This window comes from Triturus cristatus, chromosome 3_1, assembly GCF_964204655.1.
Source record: "Triturus cristatus chromosome 3_1, aTriCri1.1, whole genome shotgun sequence".
NCBI lineage: Eukaryota > Metazoa > Chordata > Amphibia > Caudata > Salamandridae > Triturus > Triturus cristatus.
The window spans coordinates 422,654,909-422,682,277 of record NC_140583.1 but is presented as its reverse complement, the minus strand read 5'-3'; the positions used below and the strand labels follow the sequence as shown (position 1 = coordinate 422,682,277).

Below are 27,369 nucleotides of genomic sequence, written 5' to 3'. Positions count from 1 at the left end.
CATTAGATTATATTTTTAAGAATAATTTAACTTGTAGTTTAGAAGAAGAGGAGAAAGCTTTCCTGAACATGGTGGAGGAGAGGAGATTGAGCATGCATGAAAAGGCAGGGAAACATAAAGTGAGTGAGACAATTTGGGACATTGAGATGGGAAAAGAATTGAGAAATGGAGCTAGTCCAACTTTAGCTTTAGATGCACCACAGAAGGGTAAGCTGTGCATTACAAGAGGGAAATCCCAATATGATACATATTTTGTTGGGACTAGTGAATGTCATGATACATACTTCATTGCAACAGGAGAAGATACAATTTTTCCAGGAGTGTATTATGTTTGTGGGAACAAGGCTTATTACAAGTTGCCTGACCATTGGTATGGCACGTGTTATGTGGGCCTGGTTTTTCCAAAGATTTTTCATATAGATAGAATAGAAGATGTAGAACATATTAATTTACTAATGCGCTTCAAGAGGGAAACTTGGTCTGAAATTGTGGGTGACATTTTTGGAGCTTTAATTCCAGCAGTGGGAATTTCTTTAAATGCTAATGGGATTCGGAAACTGTCAACAGTGGTGGATCGCTTATCGACAAATACCGCTGGAGGGTTTCTTTTGGTGAATACGGAATTAATTGCCATGCGTGCTATGTCTATGCAAAATAGACTTGCTCTTGATATATTATTGGCTAAGGAGGGTGGAGTTTGTGGAATGCTGAAAGTTCAACATTGTTGCACTTACATTCCAGACGAAAGCAAAGACCTGAAGGTCTATATCAAAAATATTACTGATTTGCATGAAGAATTAGTACCACTTGAAGCTGAAAGTATTTGGACTAAAATAGCTAATAAGGTGATAGCTGTTAAGAGTTTTATTGCAAAAATAGGTAGTACTATTGTAGGTAAGATATTGTTTCCTTTAACTTGTATAATTGTTGCTTTATTGATATTGAGATTGGTGTGTTTGTGTTGTAAAAACAGGGGAGGGAAAAAGAAGTTAATTAAAAGAAACAATGAAAAGAGAAATAAAAGGTTGAAAAGAGAACCACAAGAAATTGAATTAGAAGAATTAAGGGAGAGTGTCTACTTAGAAACAAAGAGGGATGATGAAAGAGTGTCTGGTGTGTAGTGTTGTGTAAGGAGGAAAAAGACATTTCAAATTTCTCCTAAAATGGGAATAAAATTCACAATTTTTTTTTTTTTTGTGGATTATTTGGTGATAAAATCACCAAAAGGGGGATTGCTGGAGCAGAGTTTTCTGTTGAAAATTCATCGGGTTTTGAAGCTTCAGTTGTCTAAACGTGGTAAAAATAAAATTACTAATTTTTAATTATTAATTATTTGTTTTGTGTAAATGTTTTATTAATCAATATGTATGTATTAACAAGAGAAAACCGACACGAGGGAACGCTTACGTGTTGCTATTGACAATGTGCATGTTTTATTAAATAAACGTTGCTGAGTGCGGTTTATTTTTAAGCACGAAACGCTTTTGAATTAATGCTTTTCTTTGTGTTGCTAAAGCTAGATAATTGCATACACATAAGGGTATTAGTGGGGTTAACACTGTTTAATCACTATGCTGTGGTAACGTTGTTTTGTCTCTTTTAATTAAGATGGTCTATTGTGGCCTATTGTGGCCTACTAAAAGATGGCTGACTTTTGAAGCCTGGTTTGGAGTGAGAATTTGTGATGGAAAAGGCCTTGCTGAATATGGACGCGAGTCATCTCTCCACAGTCCTTGCCTGGTTAAAACTTTCCGTGAGGACAGCAGCAGATCTGGGCATGTTTCCAGATGCATTGGGACAGCAGCCTTGGCAGCCTTGGAAAACAAAGGAGCTTTAAAGAAAGACTCTAAACTCTGAGCTCACCAGAGGAAATGTGTGGAAGTTGAGAAGAAACATTTTAAGATTTAGTTCCTGTTCTGTCTTTTTATTTTTGTGACTTTTTCTGAGCGGAGATTTTTCAAAATGTAGCGATGCTACATCCTTTCCTTCTCGCTCTGCTCAGCGGTTCGGCGGATGAAGAAAAATTAAATGTTTCTTTCCTTTGTCTGAATTATTATAAATATACTAGACTAGAGAGGGTTCCATCCCATTGCGTTTTGCCATTCTTCCCAAACCTGCGTTGGTGAGGATCGATGCTGTGAGGACGGTGACTTGGGAGATTTCTACTGAGAGACTTGTCCTGATGACCCATTCTGACATTTAGCTAGAATAGGTAATTATGAGAAAATGTTTTATTCTGATTAATTTCTTTTGACTAATTTTAGATAAAGAATCATAATTTTAAATATGGTGTTGGTGATTATTTCTTGTCAATTATTGAGTACTCTATTTGATTATTGATGTATAGATTGTTTAGATTATGACAATTGCAATAGCTAGGTCTTATCGACCTCGGTGTAGTTGTGGGGTTTAAGAGTTTAGGAGTTTTCTTTCCACAGGTTCAGTGCTGGTAGGGTATTTGAGTGTATGTTAGTGAAATGGGCCCTAGTGTATGGTGAGTGTATGTGCGTGTAACTGTGAAATTACTCTATCTGTGGAAGTAGGGGGATTTTCTACACCCCAATCTGCATCACTATTACTTACCGGTAATCTTCATTACTCCTGGTCCCGTAGTCCTCGTCCCATTCCTCACAAGTGGAGATTACTATCTCCGCGACAGAAAAAAAGAACAGGAGCATGCTGGGATACCTAACCCACTCCCTCCCGCCGGGAGTACATAAGCGGTACCAGCCCAGCATGCAGCCTGAAAATACCAAGCCAACAACCGGAAGGCCGGCCGCCAGGGAGGGAGGGAGGGAAGTAAGGAATGGGACAAGGACTACGGGACCAGGAGTAATGAAGATTACCGGTAAGTAATAGGACATTACCCCCAGGTCCCTCCGCCCTCGTCCCATTCCTCACAAGTGGAGAATACCAAAGCAGAGCACCCGGCATTCTGGAACCCCACAAAAGCCAGGGTCACCAGACCGAGAAAAACGGCACCCAACAGAAGCAGAAGGGAGCCTACAAAAAAACGCAGGCAGGAGCACACAACCAGCCACGCCCCCAACCAAGCCGACAGAGCCGAGACCCCAAAACAAGCAGGGGACGAGAAAGAAAGGACCGCAAACGAACACAAGACCCCCCAGGCAAGCCCGAAGGAGGCCCCGTACCCAGAAGCAAGACCCAAGGGAACCCCCAGAGGGGCAGAAACAGAAACCACCCCCCGAACCACCAGGGAAAAGGAGCCCCGGAGAAGCCGAAGTGCCCCAATGGAGCAACCCAGCCAGGAAGGGCAAACAACCCGGGAGAAAAACCACCAAGGGAGAAGCCCACAACCCCAGGCACCACCAAGCAGCCGCCCCAACAGGGACAAAACAGCACAGTCCGGCCCAACGCTCAAGAGTGCACGAGAGCAGGCTGCACAGGGAGACAGGCCAAAGGCCCAGAAAGGAATACAGCAGGCCAAGACAGAGAGCAAACCCCCCAGAACAGGGAAGAAGGCGACCCACAGCCAGACCAACCCACAAAAACCACATCAAGAGGCGAGGGGAAGGAAGAGGAGAACGAAGAGGCACGCCAAACTCAGAGAAACACCGAACGCGACCAACCACAGGACCAACCTCAACACACCAGGGGAAGCCACCCGCAGAGCCGCAAAGACTGAAGAGGAAGGAACCAGACAAGAAAACAGGCACCGACCCAGAGCAACAACCAGGAAGAAAGGGGCCAAGTCAGCCAGACAGGGCCCCGCCCTCCCACCGACCTACAGCCGACAACCGCGGCAAAAGGAACCGGAGGCACAGAAACCCACAGAAGGCCCAGGCCAAAAGGCAGGAAAGACAAGCCGTCAACCCCAGCAGAGACACCGGATGGCCGCAGCCAAGGCCGCCACACCAGGAGAAGAAAACCCGGGCACAGGAACCAGCCAGAGGCCAGGACCGAGGCAACCACAAGCAGGAGACACAGGGGCACGAACCCAGGAACCCACCCAAGCAAGGCCAGGGAGAGCAACAAGCGCCACCCAAAGCAGACTCCACACACGGCCAGCGAACAGCCAGGAGAGAACAACCAAGGGCCGAACACAGAACCGGGGAAACAACCCCAGAGCCGGGAAGGAGGAACCCCCACCAACCAAGAGCCGACCCACAGGCCAGGAGGACACCAAGGAACCACCCAAGGCGAACCCCAAGAAGGGCAAAACAGGAAGGAACAAGGAGGCCAACAGCCCAACAACGCACGCAGCCCAGAAGACTCAAGAAGCCAACCGGACAACGCACAAGCCAGCCAGTCCGGCGGACCCCAAAACGGAGCATCAGAACCCGAAAGGAGAGGCAAAGGACCAACCGACCCAACCCCAAAAACCCAACCAAGAAGGGGCCCAGGGACCGGTACCAAAGCAAGCCAAGCAACCCAGAGAGGCGAAGCAGCCGGGGAACAGGGAGGGAGACCGGCAAGCCACAACCGGCAACCAACACAAAGGTCACAGCTCACCAGCCAGGCGCAAAGGAGCAGCACAGAAAAGTACACAGGACCAACCCGGCACCCAGACCAACAGGGCCAGAACCACCGGCCAGCAAGAGGCCAAAAAGAAGCCCAAAAGCACCAGAGAACGAGCGGCCAGGGAAGAACCCAGGCAGGGACCCAGCAAGGGACCCCGCAAAGGAAGGCCAAAAACAAGGACCGTAAGGGAGCAAACGCCATAGAGGCAGAGCGGAGGCCCCAGCAGCACCCGGAACACCCCTGGCACCCCCAAACCAAAGGAGAGGAGCCCGGAGAAACCAAAGGTGAACGACCCTCGGGGGGAGCGGGAACAAACCCAAAAAGGGAAGAACAAACCACGCAGAGCCAACAAGAGCAATGGCCAGAGACACCACAGGCCGAAGCAGGCCGCACGGGAGCGGGAAATGCACAAGCCCAAGGACAGGCCCACAGGGGGAAACCCACAGCCCCAGGGCCCAGGCAAAGCCAACCACCAGCACAAGGCCGAAAAATGGGAGCGGGGACGCAGCAACGCGGCCCACACACCAGGGGTGGCCGACACCAGACCACAACCGGCAGCCCCACCAACAAAACCACCAGCCAAGCCCCAGAGAAGGCACGGCGAGGAGGACACCGGGAGCAGCACCCACAGGCAGGAAAGAAGGGCACAGGGCATCCCGAACTCACAAACAGGAAGGGGCACAGAAGCAGCGCACCCAAGAAACCAAGGATCCACCCAGGCAAAAGCCAAGGAAGACCCACCACACCCAGCCACCACAGGAGGCAAAAGGAGCGGCAGCTAGAGGCAAACGACCCCAAGCCACAAAGAAGAGACAGGAGGGGAAAAGGAAACCACAACAGGAAACCCAACCCCACCAGCCAACCCAGCGCAACACAACACAGCACCAGGCAAGAGGCAAGAGGCAAGCAGCAACACCAGCCAGAAAGCCCACCAGGGGCCCCACCAGGACAGCCCCGGAGCCAACAGCCAACCAAGACCAAGACCTACCGGGTCAGAGGGAGGGCACAACAGCCCCCCACCCCCCGGAACCCAAGAAACAGGGAGGCCGGAAGCACCAAGGACCCCGACGCAGGACGCCAAAAGCAACCCAGCCAAACACAAGCAGGGACCAAGCGCAAGAGCAGAGGGGCCGCAGACGGGGGAACACCCGGGGGGCCGCAGGCCCACCTCCCCAACCCACAACCAGCACAAACCTCACCCACAGGGAACCCGCCGGAGAAGTAGCCCACCAACCCAGGCAGGAGGGCACACCGGAGGGCAGGAGAGGAGCGAACGCAAGGGCACCGGCGCACCCAGCCGCAACACCAAGACAAGACCAGGCGCCAGCAGGGAGGAAAGGCCACAGGCCCGGAAACCCCACACAGCGAAGCTCAGAGCACCGGCCAGGCACAGGGGGGCAGAAAGAAACAAGGCACCCCGAGCACGGGCCATACCAACACCCCCGGAAGGACGCAAGAAGCGCCCAGCACCAGGAGCCGCATGCAGGCACCCAGATAGGCACGTACCAGGCCCGAATCCACAAGAACAGGCAGGAACCACCAGGGTGGACAGGCAGCAGGCGGAAGAAGCCGGGCAACAGGCAACCAAGGCAGACATCCAACCAGGCACCAACCAGGGGGAACAGAAGCACGCAGGGCAGGAAGGCCGGAAGCCCACAGGCCAGAGGAACGAACCAGGCCGAACCCCACCCAAAAACGTAAAAGCCCAGGAGAGCAGAAGCGCGCACCAGGGAACGGGCGGACGGCCACAGCACCCGCCAGCCCCGGAACACCCCCAGCAGTGGAAAACAGGGAGCCAAGGCCACAGGCCAGTACAGCAGAAGAGTGCAGCACAGGGAAGAAGAAATGCGGCACCCACCAGGCGGACTGGCCAACACCACCAAATAGAGACCGTCCCCCAACCCCCCGCCCAGACGCCATCCAGCAACAAGCGCCGAGCAAGCGGAAAACAAGTAGGACAGGGAACCCACAACCAGAGGTGGAAGGCCCCCCCCCCCGCAGCACCGGGAAGCAAGGCAAAGACACAGCGCAGAAAGCCACGCAACGCCCCCAACCCAGCAAGCAGGAACAGGGAGCGCCACAAGCCAGCACGGACAAACCCCAACAGGAATCAACCAGCAGACGGAGAGACCAGAGGATGCCAGGTCCCAGAGTAGAAAGCGCCAGCAGCAAGCAAGGTGAGCACACCACTGAAGCAGCCAAGCAGGTCCCCCAGCGAAGACCGCCGAAGCAGCCCACCGCGCACAGCCAGACCCAGCAGGTAAAGCACAGACCACAGAGCCAGAGGAACATGGAGCGAAGAAAAGCGGAACCGCTATGCGGTACTCACCACAGGGGCAGGAAGAGCACACCAAAAGCGCCCTGCCCCCAAGACCCAGCCAAGGCGCCCTCCAAGACACCAGCGCCGAGCGAGGAAGAGAGATGCAGCCACCGGTCAGACACCGACCCCCATCAAGTACCGCCCCTGCAACAACATCAGGAACAGCAGGGCAACAGGGAGGAAAGGAGGCGAGCAGCACACCAAGGGAGACCAGGAGCACCGCCCGGCGCAGCCCCTGGACTCCCATATCAGCCACAGAAGCGTGTCTACCAGCCAGGCCAAGCCGTAGGAAGACGCGCGCTGCAACCCGGAAGAAATCCGGACATCCGGCGCCCCAGCCGCAAAGGGCCGGGCGGCAATCAACGCGACTCCCAGCAAGCCCGGCAGGCCAGGAGACGCGGAAGAGGACGTCGAGGACAGCCCAGCAGCCCTACGAGACATCCATCGAAGAAATCACAGGTAAGTCAGCAACACGTCCTATTCTGTCGGAAGACAGAAAAAAAGAACAGGCTGCATGCTGGGCTGGTACCGCTTATGTACTCCCGGCGGGAGGGAGTGGGTTAGGTATCCCAGCATGCTCCTGTTCTTTTTTTCTGTCGCGGAGATAGTAATCTCCACTTGTGAGGAATGGGACGAGGACGGAGGGACCTGGGGGTAATTTACTGTGGTCCGTTTAATATGCAATCTGTAAGACTGACGATAAGTGATATTCCCAATTGTGGTTTTATTACACTATGTCATTAGTTAACTGTGGACCGTTTAGTATGTTTGTCAGGCTTAGTGGGAGATCCCTATATTCACAATTTAGGATTGGATCTCATACGATAAGATGTTTGTGCCATATGGTCATAAAATTACTTGGCACAGACACTTAAAGTCTAGTTTTTGGTATAAACATCAATTGTGCCGGTGATTGCAGTGTCCTTTGGTGCCTTGTGTTGAAACCGTAATTTTAATTTCTACTTGAGGTAATACGATCTTATTTTAAATAGAAATCTCCTCGTAATTGAGTTAGGGCTTCATATTATGATAAATCGTCCCACTGGCAGGCCTGACTGTTCCACCAGTTCACCAACGGGAACTAAAGCATTCATTTGGAAACAGCCTCCTCAGGTCACAAACCCTAGCTCCGTCCAGGAGTACATCAGCCTTGAACTAAAGAAAGACAATGGCTCGTCATGAGGGAGTCCCACCAATAGGAGTTCAGGGCCATAAGGAGACACCGTACCAGTGTATCGCAGTCCACATCAACAGCAATTCAGGACAGCAGACAAGAGGATACGTGGGCTTGGAATCCGGATTGCTGGACATAACAGTTTTGCCAACAGGGGTCCCTGGTTGGGTTCATTGCACACCATACCAAGACCCGCTAGGCCCACTCCATCAAGCCATGTTGTGATCCACTGGAATTGAGCTGCTATAAAGTACAATTCAAAGTCTGAGACTCCCATGCCACCCTCAAGTGGGTGGCAACAGAGGGTAGCCAATGCAATCCTCCTGCGACGACCATCCCAAATCAGGTCACGAAGGAGTGCATTATGTCTCTGGAACTAGGAACCTGGAACCAAGAATGTTCACTAGAATATTTACAGAACAGAGGAGCAGGCCAAGGAGCATGATCATTTTAGAAAGTGCAATATACTCCATGGTTGAAAGTTTGTACGTATGCCAAAAAGATACACAGGACTTTAGTGATCGATTGTGTCCCTGCCCTACATTCCCTTCCTGCAGTTCATGGAAGATGTGGATACCCAAATATCTAAATGTTTGCCGAGCCCCGATTATATCAGATGGACAAGAAACTGGGCGATTCAAACCTGCGACCACCGGAAACACACACCTCTACTCCTATTTCCCCAAAGACCTGAGCACTCCCCAAACTTCTCCAGGAGTGCAGAGCCTGAGGAATATTTGTTGCGCCCTCCCAAAGGTAAATAAGCACATCATCCACAAATAGAGAAATAACATGCACAGAGCCATCCTGCCTAATCACCCATATTGAGATAGTATGCTGCACAGGCCATGTTCCATGTTCAGTGATCTATTACTAGCCAGCACGGTTTGCGCTCTAAAATACAAACACAAACATACAGAGCCTTGAGCCTTCAGTCATGTTCAGTGTGCTTCAGACAGAGGGCCTGGTCTGTAACCAGGGCAGGCATCATTCTCAAGCCACAGGCCAGCTGTGCCTGGCTGCTCTTAGCTCTCTGCTGCGGCGGGCTCTGAGTGCAGGAACTCACCTACATCCAGGGCCAGAATCAGCCCTATTTGGACTGCAGCCGGGATATACAAGCTCTTTTGCACTGATGTGCCCTCTGCACGTGGTCACAGGGCGTGTGCAGCATGCTGTGGTAGGAGGGCTGACTACAGGTCAGGACACTGAGCAGTCTTTGGCCATCCACAGTGGGTTCTGGGCTGAGGGTTTTGCCAGCCTTCATATTATTGGGTACTCTGCTCACAGCTTTTGATTGTGCGCAGTGGGCTCCTGCAACCTGACCTGGCCTGCTAGGTGCTATACCTTGCACAAACAGGCCTGGCGCATACAGTCTCCTTTCACAGTCAACAACAGGTGTAGGGACCGCACCAGGCCCTTCCCATGCAGCACTCTCAAGCCTTGCACTGGCCCCCACACCACAAGAACCGCTGTGCAGTGCGCTCTGGGGAGAGTGCCTGCCCGCCATTGATCCAGCTACTTTGGGTAATGTGTAGCAACTTCTAGACACGGAAAACAGTATTGTCAGGGTGCATTTGTTGAATTGTATGTAATTTGGCGAACTTTCGGCAAATTAAACCCAGATATGCAATCCAAACTAATTTGCAGACCCATCAAATAGTGCCACTGCATTATGACTACTTATAAACATATGCCCTGCCTGGACACAGGGGTTTGACCATATTTCTTTTTATTCACCATCTATTATTAGCATAAAAGTCACTGACAACAGAGATAAAGCACTTGAAGTTGAGTAAAGTCTCAGTTTATAGGGTCATAATAGAATCCGTGCATTTGAAAAAATACATTTTCACTGCACAGATGAAACGAAAGTGTACAAGTATGAGCTTGCCTGTTAACCTAGAATTCAAGAAGCTCCGATAAGCTCAGTAAATGAAAAAATAATAAACATTAACAAAGCCAATTGGTCTAGCTTCTGTGGCGGCTGGTGCTTGGGGAGTGCTGGAGCACCGTCTAACCATCCCGACCATACATTATTTGGAGGATTTGCTTTTGCAGCTGCAGCAGTAGAAATTACAGTAGATGAACCAACAGATCTGTCATTCCAACTGCTTACATTTCCGTTGTCTATGTGCTCACAGTGCAAAGTGTGCATGTCAACAGCAAATAGATGGGGACATCATCAGAGGTCTGTGGACTGTACATGTCTGAAGGGCGCTTTATATTTCATCTCCCTTCACACAGTCGCACGCCCAGGTGTGTCATTACCCAACACTTTGCAAAAACAACAGTTGATGGCAGAACAATGGCATACATTCACCCCAGTACAGAGATCTGGGCCTAAATCCATCGTTTTTTTTGCTCACCATGCCATTCCAGTTTGGACCCAGCCATATGCAAATCGGTCTTGACTCTGTGCCTCATGGGAACAGTCCAGCCCGACCCGCCAAGACAGGTCCTCCCTGGACTGGAAGCAAGCATCCTAGGACCGGTTTGGGGGTTTCACCCCTCTTCAGCCAGGATAGCTTGATTCCAGTGGCATGGAGAGCACAGGACTCACTTCAACAGAAGCCACCAGGAGGGTTAAGGGCAGATCCAGTTGAAACTGGCCAGCAAGGGTCTTTAAGGAAAGTGGAATTCTTGCAGCTTATGTGGCCCTGTTGTTTAACAGGATGTCAGCTAACTGACTACTTCTTTGTCCTGGGCACAAGTGGAGCAGGTCCAGCCCTTATGGTTCTCCTCAAAGGTCCCAGCAGTATTCACAGTCAACCTTCTGTCTTCCACAGGTCCAGTAGTGATCTGAAGAGGGTGGTCAGGGCCACCACATTTATGCCTGGCACTAGCCTGTGGATGAGGGTGACTCCTTCCCCAACCCCCAACCATTAGGGAAAAGGCTTTGCAGCAGTTCCTGTGTGCTCTACTGCAAACAATCCCACAGTACTCCCGTTTACCTAAAACCAAGCTGACAGAACCTCTCTTCCTTTGCACTGATCATAGAGGTGTGGACATGAAAATGAGCAACCCCTTCTCTTTGGCCATCAAAACTAGTTCTAGGTCAGCTCCTCATTCAAACCTGGTTCTGGGGGCAGCTTCTCTCCCACTAGGTCCCACTGGGATTGGTGTCTGGCTGGCTAACAGGACACAAGAGATGGGGGACCCGAATGTTAGCTACATCTGCCTGTGACAGGGGAGAACTCGTTGAACATAGACCCCTGACATAGTGGAAACCCTGCCCTATGGATATGCTATTCAGAGGGTAGATAGGTCTACAAGCAAAGGTGGAGGCATCGGGATTATTTACAAGGACCACCTCACCTGCCTCCTACTTGGCAGTCCCCTCCGGGAGTGTGAGGATGTGCATTTCATTTTGGAACTTTCCCCTCTCCTCTCGCTCTCAGGCATTCTGATCTACCGCCCCCCGGGGCGGTTGGCTCCTTTTGTAACTCCCTGTTAGAAACAGCCATTGATCTAGCCGGAACAGCCGCAAATTTCATGCTCCTTTGTGATTTGAACGTACACTTCAATGATCCAGGAGCAACCGCAGAAGTTGAACTAGCTAACGACCTTGAGGCACTCCAGCTGGTGCAGAAAGTTCACCTACCCACACATGAGCATGGACACTGTCTTGATGCTGTGTTTTCTAATCTGGAGAATCTCCAGGGAAGTGATCCCATCCCCATTCCCTGGACAAACCACCACCTGGTGCCCTTAGTCTGGCATCCTCACACATCTACTCCCCTCCGCCAGCCCATACGGACCCTCATCCGTCCCTGGTCCAGGCTCCCCCATGAAAACTGGATTCAAGAACTGGAAACTAACAGACCCCGGTTGGTCCCCTGCCCAGTTGAAATGTATAATAATTTTTGCAGCTGGATAGAGGATTCACTGGACCAGGTCCTTCCTAAAGCCTGGATCAAAAAAAAGAACGGTTCACAAAGGTCGCCCTTGTACTCCGCAGAACTACACATTCTGAAACAAAATTGTAAAATGTTAGAAAGACGGTGGAGGAAAGACTTTGCACCCGACAGTAAGACCACCTACAGAAAGGCCATCTGTAATTATAGTGCAGAGACGAGGAAAGTACAGGTGGCCTTTTATGAGAAAAAAATCCAGCTAGCCTCCAACTCTTCAAGATAGGCCTTTGCTATCATAAAAAGGCTCCTCAAAAGCCCAATCCCTCCAGCTCCCGCAGATCCTCACGGTACCCTCTGCGAAAAGCAGGCGGAGTTCTTTGATACAAAAATTCAGAAAATCATCAAAACCCTCCCATAAATTGACCCTTTGTGCACCAACTCTCCTCTCGATCTCCCCTCAACCACTCATCTCCTAGAGCTCTTCCTTCCGCTCCCCTTAGAAACGCTTCTGACTCTAATGTCAACTGTTAAAAGTGGATCTCCTAGAGACCCAGCCCCTATGAGCATTTTATTAAAGGCAGCACCTACCATTGGCCCCACAATCACCCAGGTATTATTAACACTTCACTCAGCACAAGAATTGTCCCCCTAGCTGGAAAGGGGCGATGGTTAAAACCCTACTCAAGAAGTCCCAGCTAGACCCCGCAGACCTTGGCAACTATCGCCCTATCTCCCTCCTGCCTGGGATTGCAAAAATCACGGAAAAATACGTCAATCACATTCTTTCAAATTTTCTTGAAACTTTTAATTTACTACACCCATCCCAAACTGGCTTCCACCCTCGGCAGAGCACTGAGACGGCACTGCTTACGGTGGTAGAGGAAAGCAGAAAAATGTTGGGTGCTGGAGGCTCAGCAGCCATTATACTTTTAGACCTGAGTGCAGCATTCGACACGGTGAATCACCAAATCCTGATTCACCATCTCATCAACCTGCTGGCACTGCCCTAAGTTGGCTGCATTCTTTCCTAGAAGGACGATCATTTCAGGTTTTTGGGGAAGACGCGTGTTCGAAACCGCTGCCTCTCAGGTGTGGTGTTCCTCAGGGCTCATCCTTGAGCCCCATGCTATTCAACGCATACATGGCCCCGTTAGCCTCAATTGTTGCTCGTTTTGGGATCCACATGGTCACCTACGCCGACGACACCCAATTGGTCGTAGCTTTAAATCAGCCCACACATTACTCTACTACTCTAAAAGCATGCCTCACGGAAGTTGTAAAATGGATGGGTCTCTCCCATCTGAAATGGAATGGGGAAAAAAACGAGATTATGACCCTGGGCAACTTTGATAACACATCACTTGGAACCCTCTGGCCAGCATGCATGGGCCCGGCCCCCACGCCCAAGCCAGAAATAAAGAGCCTGGGCATCTGGCTAGACCATAATTTGACTTTCGAAACGCAAGCTAGAAAGACTATAGCAACCTGTTTCGGCCTGATCAGAATGGCTAGGAAAGTGCTTCCCCCCATAGCTAAGAAAACCATGGTGCAATCCCTCCTATTGTCAAGGTTAGACTACAGCTATGGGCTCTATCTGGGAGCCCCCAGCTCTGTGATCAATAAACTACAGATGGCCCAGAACTGTGCAGCCAGATTGTTGACAGGAACTCCCAAATTCCAGTCCGCAAAACCAGTTCTTCGCCTACTTCACTGTCTCCCAGTGAAAGAACGAGTTATGTTTAAAGCTCTCTGTATGGTCCACAGATCCTTGCAGGGGATTGGCCCGCCACTTCTTTCGGCGATAATTCAGCCCTACAAAGCGAGGAGGGGACTTCGCTTGAATGATCTCCTCCTGGTCAACATCCCCAGAATCAAACGAGCAAGAAGTGGCGCTCGACTCTTCTCTCTTAATGCCGGCAGGCTCTGGAACGCTTTGCCCCTCCACCTCAGGAAAGAGACTGTTCACCTTGCCTTCCGGAAACAACTCAAAACCCTCCTTTTTCCCTGAACTCTGATGCCCCATTGGATTATGAGTGCTCGCCTAGCGCTGGGAGGCCTTCTGGTAGCCATGCGCTTTACAAGTGTCCTTTCATTTCATTTCATTTCAATCTCCTGGGCATTGCCCATATCTGGTCATCCTGCCACAGGAGCAAAACACTTCAACACAGCCAAGTCATTTGTTTCAGCTCTGGTAGCAAGTTTACACCTCATCAAGAAGGTATTCAGTTTGTAGGTGACAGTTGGAAGCTCACGCAAATGGGCTTCTATAGGCTTTAAGCAGGCAAAATGTGACTATAAAAGTGCATTTTGTACAATATTTAGCACAAATCTAACTTTAACAGAGAATTGGATTTGTAGCAAATATTTAAAAAAAAAATTAAGATGTACATTTTTCAACTGGGTACTAAGTGGAGATAACACTACTTAATTTTAATATTAACTCTCAATGCTTTCCCATAGAACAGCTTATCCTGCTACAGTGAATATAGCTTATGGGGCTTCTTCACTGTAAGGACATAATTTACATTAAGCTTATAAATATCATGCACCCTGTCTTACTGGGCACTAACGCTTCCTCAGTGGCGAATTTTAATTAATTTTCAAAAGAGGTTTTAGGACTGGCAAAAGAGGTTATTTTGACAAGTTGAATTTGAAGTTTAAACCTACAGAGTCAGGTTACCTGGTGGCAGGCCTGCAGTCATGTTTTGCATTGCCATTTTAATGGAAGCACAATATGTGCTGCATTCCTCTGGTCACATTTAACACGCAGGCTCTGTGTGCACTTTGCTTCATGTAGAAATTGTAGGTTTATCCTTGTTAGAAATTGGGTTGTTGGTTGACTGGAGTTTGTGCCCTAATCAAGCAGCAACCACAATCCTAGTCAGGGTAAGAGTCAGGCAAACCCTAAATTAACCTGTGCTCACCTTCTGGTAGCTTGGCACAGAGAAGTCAGGCTTAACTTTAGAGGCAGTGTGTAAAGTATTTGTCCAACACTTCAAACAGTAAAGCAGTGACAACACCACACAAAATCATTACACACCAAGTTAGAAAACAAAACTAGGATTTTGCTAAATAAAACAAGTCCAAAATTATAAAAATCCAATTAGTAGAACTGGAGATATTGAATTTCAAGGTTTATAACTAACATACCACCAAGAAGCAAAAAACGCTATTGGTGATATCTGGTCACGCCAGACTAGGACAAAGTCACAAGTACAGGTCAACCGCGATGGAGTGCGAGCCGGCTACAAGGACCCAGTTAGGCCCACTGAGCAAAGTACCTTAAATCCTGGTTGTGGAGCATTGCGTGGATCCGTGTCAAAGATGTATTATGCACCAGAGGCAACGCATTGGTTCTGAGGTGCGACGAGGCTGTAGTGCAAGGTTCTGATGCATTGACATCTAGGATCCTCTCGATGGGGCTTGCAATGTGAAGTCCGATGTTGAGGATGCGAGATGCAGTTGAGTCAATACATCAATTCCGATGAGCAGTGAAGCTGCGATGCAGAGTTTTGTCGTCCAGGCTGCCGTTGAAGAGAGAAGCAAGGAGCTTGTGCCAGATAAAGCATCGCACAGCAACGGTTCTGAAGGTGATGCATTAGTCCCAGATGTGAGAGGCTGCAGTGATACAAGCCTTTTCCGATGGGTCCAATCTTGCAACAGCAGCAATGCGTCAGTTCTGCTTGGTTAGGTGTTATCAATCAAGGATATGTGTTGGTTCTGTTCGGAGATGCATCGCTCAGCAGAAAAGATGCATCCCTTCTGCTAGCAAGCACCTTAGGCTCACTTTCAAGGGTCCGAGACTGGGGTGGCACCACTTACCAGGGTAGACTCACAGATGACAGAGTCCAGGTTCAGGAGTTGGAAGTCTGTTATGTCCCTGAGACTTCACATCAGGATGCCAGTCAACTAGCCCTTAGAGTCACTCTGGGATCTGGGGTTAAGTGATGCAAGTCCAGTTCTTCTCTCTCTGACAGGAGAGCAGAAGGCTATCAGGTCAGCACAGCAAAGCAGGAGTCCAACAAAGCAGCAGTCCATCAGAGTGGCTGTCCTTCAGCAGCAGAGTAGTCCTTCCTCCTGTCGGAGTATCCGCAGGTCCAAAGCTGTCTGAGGTCCAATACTTATACCCAAGGGTGCCTTTGAAGTGGGGGGGACTTCAAATATATGCCTTTGAAGTGCATAGAGGTACTCCCTTCCTGCCCTGGCTCCAGACTCACTATAGGGGATATGCAGCTCTTTGTGTGGGGACAGAACACAGCTTATTCTGGTGAAAATTAGGCTGGGTCCAGCTCCTCCCTCCCACCCTGCAAGGATGGCCCATCAAATTACACCGAAGCTCCTATTTTGTGTGGCTGTCTAGGGGAAATACACAAAGCCTAGCTGTCATCCCCCCTCCCCCACACACACGTGACTAGAGATAGGCAGCAGGAACCGAACGGCTAAAGAAAGAAAATGCCAACTTTCTAAAAGTGGAATTTTCAGAATTGGAATTTAAAATCCGACTTTATCATGTTTGGATTTTAAATTGTGATTCTAGAGAAATCAAACTTGAAACAGTTAGATCTTTCAATTTGGAAATGTACTCTTTTAAAATGTAATAAGGTAATCCCTTATGGGAGATATAGGCCTTTCAGTAGTAAAAAGCGAGTTTAAGAGTTTTTCACTACCAGGACATGTACAACTTAACAGTACATGGCCTGCTTTTTAGATATATTGCACCCTGCCCTCTGGGTTGTCCAAGGTCTACATTAGGGGTGACATGTATAAAAAGGAAAGGTTTGGGCCTGGCAAAAGGTTTATTTTACCAGGTTAACATGACTGTGTAAACTGCACAAACAGCTCTGCAAATGGCATGCCTGAGACATGCTTAGAGGGATACTTAAGTGGGTGGCACAGTACGTGCTGCGGGCCCACTAGTAGCAGTTAATTCACAGGTGCTGTGCATTTGCAGTGCACATTACTAGAGTCTTATAAGTAAACTAACTGAGCCAATACTACCATGTTTAGGGGAGAGAACACAAGCACTTTAGCACTGGTTAGCAGTGGTAAAGTGTGCAGAGCCTTAATACCAGCAAAAAAGAGGTCTGAAAAACTAGAGGGGGAAGGCATAGAGTTGAGAGGAAGGTAACTCTAAAGCTGTGAGGTCTAACAATCCTCCTTCAGGAAAGGGACTTATCTATAGCTCCTTTCCTAAGTGGCTCTCATACAGGTAGTCTTTTGGGGATTTCAGGATTCTGTTGTGGTATTAGTATTTTATTTGGTCTATGGGTCATTCAGGTGTTGTGCTTGGAATTTATGGGGATTTGTCCTTTTTAGGCTTTTGAAATTCAGAAATGCACAGATAGAGGAATACAGACAAACACATACAAATAAACACTGGATCACAGATAAGGGCATACAACAGGCAGAAATTATAAATATGCCCTCTTGTACACACACAGAAGCATGCAAAAAGGAAGGCTCACACAGTATCAAGACAAGTGTGTATTCACATGGACACACACAACAAAGGCAGGCACTTATAGCAGTTTCTGGTGCCAGGCTATGCAGTAAGTAGCATAATGCAATGCACATTTCTCCTTTGTATTTAATGCCAGGCAGTTGCCACCTCTCCAAAACTAGGTTGATGCATAATGAGCGGCAACAGTTGAATGTTGGTGAACACATAAGGTGGTGCTAGGCAGGACAGCCAACTAGATATTTCCTTACCAAAAGATGCAGTATTTTGAACAAGAGATAAAGAACAAAATGCATCCCACCCTGTGTTCAGCAAGGTACTCTGCTCTACGGTGGGCAAATACAGTTTTCACACTCATTTGCACATCTTTCCAATGCCATACACCATCCAGCAGCTATTATCTCAATATGTGGGAACAGAAAGTAGCCATAGCTGCCACTACTCTAAGGATTCACAGATTCGTAGTTCTGAATCAACAGTAAGTTACTTTCCTGTGTTCCCAAAACAGAGACCAGCATTATTAGACATCCGCATTGGGAGGCCTGCCATACACTATGTTCTGTCATACCTACTTGCAATCAATCCTCAAAGTCCAGATGGAGACAGTGGGGTTGGGGTGGTATTGGGCAACAATAGATTTAAGATTGCTGCAGTTAAGCAACAGGCGATCTATGCATTTCTGCCCGTTTCCTTACTCTGTGTTAGAAATGGGGGTCTCTAGTTGGCAAGGGCTTGCACCTTTGTCCAAGTAGGGACCCTCCTTCCTAGTCAGGATAAGGGAGTTACACTCCTAAAATAACCCCTGCTCACCCCCTTGGTAGCTTGGCACGAGCTTATCTTAGAGGCAGTGTGTAAAGCATTTGCAAATAACCAACATAACCAACAGTAATACAGTGTAAGCACTATAAACGGACACCACACCAGTTTAGAAAAATATCCAATATTATTATATACTTAAAACAAGACCAAAACGATAAAAAAAATCCACAGTACAGTACTTTAAAAATCTTCAGTTATCACAGTAGCCTTGAAAAACAGTTCCTTGATGTTGATAGCTCCATCCGGGGCTATCACGGCGTCATGAGCAACCAAATCCAAACAGTTCTGGCTGACCCCAGCATAACGGGTCAGCTACGGTGTCGGGAAGACCCGCAAACACTACCTTTCAGAAATGCAGGTCGTCGATGACCTCTCGTTGTCCCACGCGTTGCAGGTCGATCTCCTCTCTGATTGAATCAGGAGCACTGGCGTTGGGTGCTGAGGTGCAAAGTGCAGCGGTGCGGCGTGCGGTGCCCTAAGGTCGTGGTGCGAGCAGCGGCTCGGTGGCGGCATCAGATGGCGTCGGTGTGACCAGGGTCGCTGTGTGAGATGAAGGCAGTGCTCGTCACGTTGCTGGCAGGTCACGGTGCAGCAGCAGTGTCATCGTTGCTGAAGCGCTGTCGTCGGCTGACGAACTGGAGTCGATAGCACCGGCGTCGGTAGGCCAAGGCTACGGTGCAGGATGAGGACGGTGCGTCATGTAACTTTACGCGCAGTGCCCTCGAACCACAGTGCAAGCAGCGTCGTCGAGTCCGGCGTTGAGCGTCGTCATCGGGGATACCAAGGAGTCGTCGTGAAGCGAGGCGGTGTGAGCAGCGGGTCGGTGGCGGTGTCAGCAGGCATCGTCGGTGAGACCAGGGTCGCAGTGCGGCATTGCGGCGGTGCTCTCTGCGGTGCCAAAGCTTTGGTGTTAAGCGAGGCGGTGCGGAGTGCGGTGCCCACCGGTCGCGGTGCAAGCAGCGGATCGGTGGCGGCGTGGACAGGCGTCGTCAGGGAGACATGGATTGCGGTGTGGCATTGCGGCGGTGCCCTCTGCGGTGCCTTCAGGACACGGAGTCGGCAGCGGCGTTGTAGACGGCGTTGGGCTTGAAGTCTTTGCTGTTCCTGAGACTTCTTGAGCAGGGGCAAGCTCTACCTCAAACCCTTGGAGAAACTCACAAAAGTAGATTGCAGAAAGTTCAGTCCAGTCCTTTCATTGCCCAAGACAGAGGTAGCTACTGCACGCCAACACAGCAAAGCACACAGCAAAGTGGTAGTTCCTCCTCACAGCTTCTCCAGCTTTTTTTCTTGGCAGTCTTCTTGATCAAAAAGAGTTCTAAAGTTCTGGGGTCCGGGTCCCCCTTTTTATCCTCAATTTCTCTTTGTTCTCTGAAGGCAGAACGGGCTTTGCCTAGTCCAAACCAGTTCTGGTCAGTCCTGGAGTACTTTGTTGACAAGACTCCTTCTTTCCTTTCACAGTGTAGGTCAGGGACAACAGATGCACCACAGGAGGTGGAGCCAGCATTGTGGAGGGAAGGCACAGCCCTATTCAGGTCCTAGGTGCAACTCCTCCCACCCATCTACATGTAGATCTTTCTATTCAATCCTGTGCTGACTCATCCTGTCTCCTGGAATCCCCCAGCCCCTGTCACTCAAACTCCAGACAAGGAATACAAAACCTAGCTGAGGCAGGCTTGGGTGGTTAGACAAGAAAATACCTACTTTCTAAAAGTGGTATTTTTTAACACAGAATGTTTAAACCAACTTCACTAAACGATGCATTATATCATTCTGAGATCAGGCATACTAAACTCGAATTTCTACCATGTTCCCTAGGTCAGTTAGGATTATAGGATGTAATAATCAAACTGCCCATTCTGGCTTATGGGGAACAGTTAGCCTCACAATAGTGAAAAACGAAGTAGGCTGTAATTCACTATCAGGACATGCCACACATACCAGGGCATGTCCTACCTTACACATACAATGCACCCTGCCCATGGGGGTACCTTGGGCCTACCAGAGGGGCGATTCACATGTAGAAAAGGGAAGGTTTAGGGGCGTGCAAGTGTGTGCACTTGCCAAGTTGACATGGCAGCCCCAGGCTGAGCACAGACTCTGCAATGGCAGGCCAGAGTTACACTTTAAGGGCTGTTTGCGTGGGTAGCACAATCCAGTGCTGCATCCCACCAACAGCATTTGATTTATAGGCCCTGGCACTCGCAGTGCACTTTACTAGGGACTGACACATAAATCAAATAGGCCAATCATGGAAACACTAATCCATAACACAGTTTATACAGGAGCACCTGCACTTTACCACCACTGGACAGCAGTGAGGAAAGTGCGCAGAATCATTACACCAGCAAAAACGGGAGGTCAGAAAGCAAAAAGTCAGGGGAAACACGCCAAAAGATGCTAAGTCTAACACTCTGGTAGGCCAGCCCTGGTCAGTCCAAATTCCATAGTAATACATTTCCAAGAACTGTGACCATTTCAGTTAAGGACTTACCGGTTAAGGATTGTTGCTCAATGGTGGAATCAATCGGACGTGTATACGTACCGAGAGATGCATTCAATGTTGAGTTATATACATATAAGGTAAGTCCTTAACTCAAATGGGACCACATGCACGCTTCCACTCTCTGCCAGCGTCTAAACCTGCCCCCTTTTTCTAGGCGATTGAGCTGTTCCGAATAAGCATTACTAACTGCCATCATCCGGGTTAACTTCCGAACTCTTCAAACGGTGAGTGCGCAACATGGCTAGCCTCAGCCCCACCTACGACACCGCATGGGTTCTAACTACCTCTTTTCACCCCCAGACGACGCCATTGTAGCAGCGTACTCCAACCTCTCACCCCCAGACGCCGCCATCACAGCAGCGCCCTCGAATCCTCCTATTCATTCCCTAACCAGAATTCGTTTAGGTATGTAATTAATTTGTACATGCCATTTCACCGTCACAAGATCCTCCTCCACCCCCCCACCACTCTCCTTCTCACGATTACGTATTTGTGGTTTGCTTAATTCTGTGCCTTGATACTAGTAATTACACTCTTGTATTGTAATTGTACTGAGCTGTGCTCCTCAATTCCCACGTTATGTTGTCAGCCAATTGTGGTCCAATTACAAGACCTGTATGCTTGAAAAATCGCTCGCCAACGACCCAACCCTGGGTGCCTATATTATGTTTTTTCTTCCATTATTTGCATGGTTTTGAACCGATTACCTTGTTTTAATGTTAAACTATTAAGGTATTGATCGCATTAGACCAACAATTATAAGACCCTTATGATATCGTTCTGAACTGACTCACCGCCAAGTGTTCTCTCTGCCATATTTTAAATAATTCAATTCAATGTGCACGGTTCATGCTGACTTAAAACGAGGGGTCACAACTCACATACTTATAATTGGCATTTTCCGCTATACTTCCTCGGCACCGAGTAACCATCTAGCGGTTCTCAATCCTTCTGCAGTATGGGTTGTATAATTTTATCTTATCGCGCCCATTGTGTTCTCAGACCAAACCTCACTGGCCTTAAACCTTACCACCATGTAGTGCGCACGCTGTTGATTCATCGCTGGTACTGTCTGCTCGCTCGCACCATCACCTTGATCCTATTCACCTCTTCCCCAGCATGGGTTCCAATTCACCACCATTGCTCGTGCAAGCACAATGTGCTTTTGACCTATATAGCCATCCTGACAGGTCATACGCATAGTTTTAGTCCACGGTACAACGTACCCTGTCACTTCCAATGCCGCCCTTTTACTACGGAACTCACTACCACTTACCGTTCTTAACTTCACACCTTCCTGAGTCTTAAACCGCGTTGTCTTTTAACTTCCTGACTTCAAGGCATATATACCCTAATTCCCTCTTTTATGTATTTTCCTTCCACACTTTCCCTTCAGGCTGATAGGCTCTACCTAACAGGCATGTACCTTATGTCCTGATGATGGACTGCCTATTTCCTCCATGGTTCGAAACGCCGTCGACACTTTGATACACCTTATACGAAAAATCTTTCATTTACTTCAGTGTAAAGTTGTTCCTTGCGATTTGTTCCCCATAATACTGTGTATTACTCATGTGAAACAAACCAATAAGCATTGCCTGAGCCTCTTTCTGTTCGCCCTTTTCTTTGTACCTCATGGCCAAGTAGAACACAGGCTTGTGTCCCACTTTTTGTATTGTTTGTACTAATTGTTTCTAATTTTCTAAGAAGTAAATATTAGACCTCTGTCCGGCTGGACAAGTCAACCTAATATAGTAACGATTGAGTCTATATTCATTCCTTGCTTCTAAATCTCTTCCTTCTAGGGACCACTGTTGTCTAGAATAATTAACTCCCAAGGTCCCTGGTCCATTACCTTTGGGTTCCCTTGTTGCTTTAAATACATAGTGTAATGTCTGTCACATTTTATCAGATCAAGCAGCCAAATATTAGAAAACACTACAGCCACTGGTCAAATAGCATCATTCTACAAATATATGCTAACATATGCCTGTATTTAAGGTAATGTCATTTTGTCCTTTAACTTCCCATGCTGTCTATCTGGTCAGCTATTGGCCTGGAAATCGCAAAGGACAGCATGGAGAGTCACTTGCAAGAAGTACAATTTTCAGTATTTTTCTGCTTTTAAAAGTAAATTCTTGTTTTCTGCCTTTATTTATCTGTAAAAATAAGTAAAAACAGAAAACAAGTGTCCTTAGAAATAATGCAGTCAACTTAAGTAGTGCCTTTTTTGGCAGCAGACATTAAAACAAAAATTGCCAAAGCCAGCAGGTCTGCGTGCATGCAACACAGGCATGCATATAGGCTGTGACTGTAGTGATGGTGATGGTAATGGTAGAGACAAAAACATTGGAAACGCCTACTGAAGTAAGAAGAACCCTCAAGAGGATTGTTTTCTGTATATAAAGTGCATATGAGATAAATAATTGAAAGTTATAATGACCTATTTCACAAATAAAAAGTAATCTCACATGCATTACAGTGTAAGCACTCCATATGAGGTAAAATGATACATAGACAGTCAATAGCATAAGGTAAAAGAGGTTCATTCAGTTGGATGGAGCCCCCCAAACCCAGTCTGCGTGCATTTTAAAGAACTGATAACTGCAGCACGTGCAAACATCTGGACTGTCAAGCCAGGCATAAAAAGAGTAGATCTACGGGAATGTAACCCTCTCACATGGCAGGGGTTTTAAAAAAACAATGTGTATATTATGGGATGCATGAAGTGATGGGTGACAATGAAAAAGGACAGTTACACTTGATATGTACTCCATATGACCTTGCATAGCTCACAAATGTGGAAGCGTAAAGTAGCATTCTCTTTTTAGGTCTCGCCTGGCGAAAGCAGCGCATGCGCTGCTCTCGCTATTACGAGTACCTTTTGGAATCGATTCTGCCAAGGGCTTTGGTGCACGTGTCTGCATCGACAAACATGGCTTCTGTTGCCATTTGTCCATAGCAGACAGCATGCACGTGTGAGTCAGACTGTGGACAGTCCAACGCCATCTTGCAAAACTTTTGTTGTCATAGCAACGAAAATGCTGTTTCGCGTGAGCTTTTAATTAGCCTTCGCGCAATCGCTTTCGGGATCGCTTTCACTTTCACGGCCGCTTGTTTACGTTTGCAAAATCTTCAGAAAAGACCGGCTTGTCAATAAAGCATTCTCTGCGGAGAGTGCCGGAGTCAGATTCCATATACCGTGGTGTGGGGCCCCCACAGGTCAAAGCTTGGGTTGGTTAAGGAGCATAGTTTTGTCTGCTTTTGACCGATAGCCTGATGCTTTGTCAAACAGCACAGCATGTGAAAAGCCAGGGTATTCAGACACAAATGCACTGACCCCCGGATAAGCATGCGAGAAAGATTGCAGCCTCAGACGCACGCTCTAAACTCGACTTTCTGGAGACCTCCCTGTTAGGTACAGGCTTCAGGCCATGCTGCTCTTTACACACTCGGGTCTCAGTAAAACAAGCCTCTTCCTCATCCAGACCAGATCTTCTGCCTCCAAGCTGTGCCCCTTTCAGTTAGAATTTGTCTCTGACCCTTCTACCCACTCCAAACTTTCTGTGCCTCAAGGTCTTGCCTTTTCTGCTTTAGCGCAATCTGAGGTAACATTTTCCACATAGCGCTTAGTGCTGTGTATAGACATGGTTGGTCAGGGATGCGCCTGCCCGATTGAGTGCTATAGATTGTTCAACACAGCAGTGTTCGGGTCACAGGGTCTGGCCTGTCCCATCTCATTATAGGCCTTCCGCATCATGGAGTGTCTCCACAGACCTGCTCTCCCTCACTCCCGCCTCACATCCAGGCCTAGTCCGTCTCGAGAGAGACTTGGCTCCATCGTTGTCCCGGCATCTTCTCCCAGCCCAGAATCTTTTCCCGGCCTGGCCCCTCAGTGGCCTCCCTCCGGGCCCATCTCCCCGGGTCATGCTAGTCACTCAGCTGAACCGGGAATGCCTCCTGCACATGCTTTCCTTCCTGGACAAGGATAGCCGGTGGAGCTTGGCGCGCACTTGCCGGGACTTTCTGGATGTCTTCTCGGACCCTGCCCTCTGGCCGCTGCTGAATTTCAACTCCCCGGCGGAGCGGCAGAGGAACAACTTTGTGCTGGGGCCGGCTCTGAGGCACCTGAACATTTGCTGGCAATCGATTCGGGTCAAGGTGTGCAACGTCGAGGACTGCATGAAGAGTGCCTTCCAGAGGAACATCTGCAGCCGGAACGAGCAGCTTGTCAACTGCTTCCTGGTGCGCGTGGCCCGCAGGTGAGCAGGCATCACTGAGAGGAATTCATGATATGTGCTAATGGATAACTTCCTAAAGTCACAGTAACAGCAGTGATATATACCTCTTCCATATTTCACGAGCACAGGAAAATCGCAATGCACGCAGGCATGCAATGCATTAATATAGGAACTATTTAATACAGGAACAAGTCACTTAATCCGTAACTCCCTACTGCCGTGCACTGTCAGCTTCCTTAGTTGACAGTATTTTTTTAAATTCCAGAGATTATGGGCCTCATGTAGGTACCTCAATACCGGTCGGTAACGGCCGAAAATCGGTAAATATCCCGTTACCGACCGGTATTGAGGCACTTGAGATGTAGGTGGCTGATTTCTGGATTCGGTATTTACCGAATCGGAATTTTAAGAAATCGGTAAAATACCGATTCGGTAAATACCAAATCCAGAAGTGCAATGTAGGGGGCACTCAAGTGAGTGCATTATTGGTGTCTGGATTCGTTATTTACCACCAACTACAAGTTGATGGTAAATGACGAATACCTTACAAAAAGCATTTTTGTACTATTTGTAAAGTGCCATGTGGCAGACATACATGCCCTTAGGGCATGTATGTGCGCCACATGTCCACACATGCACGAATCAGGGGTGCAACAGGGTGTCAATGTGACACCCTGCCACCCATGATAATGCCTCCTCTATTACCGATTCGGTATTTATCGAATCGGTAATAGTAACTGGCTTCCCATTCATTCCTATGGGCCTCCAGGCCCATAGGAATGAATGGGAAGGGATGCATTATTACCGATTCGGTAAATACCGAATCATAAATACCGATATTTACCGAATCGGTAATAATTACCGATTATTTACCTACATACTATTTACCGATTCATAAATACCGAATCGGTAAAATTCGGTATTTATGAATCGGTAAATAGTATGTTACCTACATATGGCCCTATGTGTTTAAATCCTAGCGTTTACATTTTATGGCTAACTCATTTTTAGGTCTCGCTAAGTCAGCACATGTGCTGCTCTCCGAGACATTTAGTAGGTGGGTCTTGAAAGTGCTACCCCACGTTTTGGCAGGCCTAGCGTTTGCGTTCATGCGAGAGTGCACGCGCGCAGCCGCCATCTGTCTTTCACGGGTCATTAAGCATGTGGACGCTGCAGCTGCTTCCACTTTTGCAGCCGCGCGCCCACTCGCTCCGCCCTGTCCGTGTCCATGTTGAAGACCACTTGTTTGTTTTGTTAAAAAGCAGGTTTATTTTTAGTCGCTCTTGAGGGGTGAAAATTAAACAACCAACAGAACCACGCACGTCTTAACTTTCCCACCTATTTATGTGTAAATGTTTGTCAAACAATCCAAGGTGGCTAACAAGCAGTCTTGATCTTGAAAGATCTGTCTAAAGTCAGTAAGGGTGTTTGACCTGCGGTAAGTGCTGGCGTTCATCTTTACTGCAAGGCTTTTGCATGTGTGCAGCTGCCTGCTAGCCCACCTGGTGCACTTGTTTTTTTAGGAATGAGTCTTTGGGCTCTGAATCGTGTGTGTTGTTTTTACTTTACGGGCGCGTTCTGTGGTGTGCACTTCAGCGGCCATTGGGCATGTACTCTTTTAAAATAAGTAAATACGGCTCTGGTGAATAATGACAACAATAAACCTCAGAGTTGCTTATTCCGCTGTCTGGTAATTTATTTTAATTTTTTTAATGGATGCCTACAGTGCTGAACATGTCGTTGTCTACTCAGAGAAACCGCGATGACCGAACAGAGAGGCTCCCCCAGTTCGAACAACACGAACATTCTTTGTTTACATTTTATGAGGCTTAGCGATACCTGCGGGCAGTGGCAGTCGGTACAGGATATGCCTGTCCTGAGCCCGCAGCACCCTGGAGCCTCCTCGCCTCCCCGGCCCTTCATGGGAAAACGCAAAGATGACGATAAACAGAGGACAGAGACCCAGTCATACCAGGTTGCCTCTTTCTCTCCTTTTACGGGTTAACCATGATTTACCAATAACAGCTGTCTGAAAATAAAAATTTGCATGTCCCTAGTTTTCACGTGAGATCCTCGTCAGCCCCAACGGAAGACTTGTCCCCTTAGTGCCAAAACACATTATTAACGGAACTGACTCTTTGCCAGATGTTTTTGAGTAAGGCAGTTATTCACGCACCGCTGGTCCGTTGCACTGAACAGTACTTCATGAGAGTGTAATCTTGTTATTCTTCAGCAGTGCTTACTTGTTATGTGTAAATCAAGCTATTGTATGGCAAAGTTATTATCTATGAATGTGAAACTTTTCATGTTTATGTCGTGTTTGTTTTAGTTGATGCAGGCATTCATTTCACCTAAGACTTTACTTGTTGTTTATTTTATAGTTTTGCTCAATCATATTTTCTAGTTTGTTTTTCACGTCTTGTATCCTTGTAACATGGCCTTCAATTGGAATTCCATAGAGCATATTATCAAGCCCATTATCGCCGTTTTAGCGGCAGTTTTCTGCCGCTAAAGCCAG

At 48.1% G+C, this 27,369-nt stretch overlaps 1 pseudogene; it reads left to right on the top strand.

The window, feature by feature from the left end:
- Nucleotides 1-24,537: 24,537 nt before the first annotated feature.
- Nucleotides 24,538-24,876, top strand: LOC146860348 (F-box and leucine-rich protein 22 pseudogene; annotated as a pseudogene).
- The last annotated feature ends 2,493 nt before the right edge of the window (nt 24,877-27,369 follow it).